The 2768-nt window shown below is 39.3% G+C and overlaps 1 pseudogene; it reads right to left on the reverse strand.

The window, feature by feature from the left end:
• Positions 1-1225: 1225 nt before the first annotated feature.
• On the reverse strand, positions 1226-2224 carry LOC130679783 (olfactory receptor-like protein OLF4; annotated as a pseudogene).
• Positions 2225-2768: the final 544 nt, after the last annotated feature.

Below are 2768 nucleotides of genomic sequence, written 5' to 3' on the forward strand. Positions count from 1 at the left end.
TATGGAAGCAACCTAAATGTGCATCAATAGATGAGTGGGGGTAGAAGATGGCTTAATATATACAGTTATTATTACATAGCCATATAATGTGATCTACTATGTTAATCATTCTGATCTCTCTGATAATCAGTTTTTTCTTTTGCTATTATATGACTATTAAAATAATGACAATAAATATCTTAAATCCCTCAGGGTTCCTCTGTCTCTGTACTACTGACATTCTGGCCCAGGTCCTTCTCTGTGGAGGGGTTAGTCCTGTGCATTGTGCGATGTTCAGAGCATTCTTGACGGTCACCTACACCTCCAAAACCCAGCATCAAGTCTAAAGAAGTTGGCCAATATCCCCTAGGGGACAAAATTGCCTCTGGTTGAGAACTACAGTTTTAACTGAATAAATAGGAGGATACTTCAATAAAAAAACATGAACATGCCAACCAATCTTTCAGCCAATAAAAAAAAAACCTTGTACATGGACACTAAAATCTGTACTTGATTGAGCAGATGCACAGCATGATAATGACATATTTTTCTTAGTAAAATTGAAAATTTTCTTCATACTTAAACTTCCTTGCTCAAAGTCCATATTAAGTCACTTTATTCAAGTTCATGTTTCTGTGTAGACTCCACTTGGAGATATGTAATTGCTAGTTATTTTACCAATCACTCTTGCAGGCACTGTGAGAAATATGAGAACATGATCCTAATGAGAATAACAAAGACCACCTATAAAATAAACTATCAGTTAAAGTCCACATTATCAGGAAGAGCAGTTAATGTGGTGATACACAAGAGAGTGATGTACACAAAAGTGAAAACTTGGGCCTCCAGTTTTCCATTATGAACGTATATACATAACTTGTTTGTCAACAGTTTTCTCCATACAAATAATCTAGTTTGTGACTATATTTTTAGTAACAAAAGGAAAAATTACTTGGGATAATATATTTAATTTGATTAGAAACTCATGCTATTACAGGAAATAAATGGCATTTCCTAATAATTTGGATCAAGATTGGGCAAAACTATAAGAAAGTAGGAAATGGACAAAGGGACTACTTCTATCTGTAAGACAGAGAAGAAAGCATTATAAAGTGGGTGACTTAAATTTGATGGAGAATTTGAAGACAAAGAAATGAAAATTCAGGAATTAAACCGAAGGACAAAGTTCTACTTCCAAGATCTGAACATATAGCAAACTCTGTCTCTGAGGCTTTGAGCCCTAACATCATTGACACTTCCTCATCCCCAAGACAACTGGTCCTTTTACAGCTGCCTTCCCAATGAATTGTTTCAGAGCCCCCTTTAGGTCCTTATTCTTAAGACTGTAGATGAAGGGGTTCAGCATGGGAGTGACCCCAGTGTACATCACCGAGGCTACTGCAACTGAGTGTGAGCTGTGGGTAGCAGCAGAGCTAAGATACACGCCTAGACTTGTACAGTAAAATAAGGAGACAATGGAGAGGTGAGATGCACAGGTGGAAAATGCTTTATACTTTCCCTGAAGTGATGACATTCCATGTATGGAGGAAACTATCTTAGAGTAGGAGTAAAGGATCCCAGTGAGGGGAAAACCTGCCAGCAGCACTAATGCAAAATACATCACCATGGTGTTAAGAAAGGTGTCAAAACAGGCAAGTTGGAGCATCTGATTGAATTCACAGAAAAACTGGGGGATTTTCAAGTCTGTACAGAATGACAGTTGAAGCACCATTAAGCTTTGTAACAAGGAATATAGGGCACTGATAATCCATCACAGCAGGCCAAGCAGTGCACAGAGTTTGGGGTTCATGATGACTGTGTAGTGCAGGGGGTGGCAGACGGCCATGTACCGGTCATAGGCCATCACAGTGAGGAGGAAGTCATCCAGTCCTGCAAAGAATAAGAAAAAGTACATCTGTATAATGCAGCCTGCATAGGTTATGGCTTTGCTCTGGTTCTGTATGTTCAGCAGCATCTTGGGGATGGTGGTAGAGGTGAAGCAGATGTCCACAAAGGACAAGTTGGAGAGTAAGAAGTACACAGGTGTGTGCAGGTTGGAGTCTGAGCTGACAGCCGGAATGATGAGCAGGTTCCCAAGCATAGTGATCAGGTACATGGAGAGGAAAAGCCCAAATAGGATGGGTTGCAGTTCTGGATCCTCTGAAAGTCCCAGAAGAAGAAACTCTGAAAAATGTGTATCATTTACTGGGTTCATGTGGTAGATATCACTACCAGGAAACAGAAAAATAACATGATATATTTTCATACAAAAAATGGCATTACTAACAGAGTGAAATTATACAATCTATGTTTTTCAGTTACGAAGTCAATATCCATAATTTTGTATGCAAACTGTTCCCATCAGTGGTTTCCACACCATCTCTGATATTAATTCCCAACCCATCATCAGCTTTTTCCCCAGGAGGTCCGATATTCTACATTTTAATCAGAAGTTCTGTTTGGCATTTGGGTACATCCCATGATATCCCAGAAAATTGTTATTCCCCTCTTCAACAACTGGGAAAAGTCTGTTCTTTTAACCTGAAGTCTTGGAGGCCACTATCCATGGCTTCATAACACTTTTGTGAAGACAATGAGGAATTTCCTTCTTATATCATCAGTCAAGTTGGGATTTAGTCTCCCATTACAAAATGTTCACTATATCACAGATACATTTAGAGGTTTTCACGCACTGCAACCTTACATTAGCACCTCATGTGCATTGATCTCCAATCATGAAACTTGACTTGCAGTGTCACCAGACATCACGGCTCCAAGGCCCAGAACCT

The sequence above is a fragment of the Manis pentadactyla genome, chromosome 12, assembly GCF_030020395.1.
Source record: "Manis pentadactyla isolate mManPen7 chromosome 12, mManPen7.hap1, whole genome shotgun sequence".
In the NCBI taxonomy this organism is placed as follows: Eukaryota; Metazoa; Chordata; class Mammalia; order Pholidota; family Manidae; genus Manis; species Manis pentadactyla.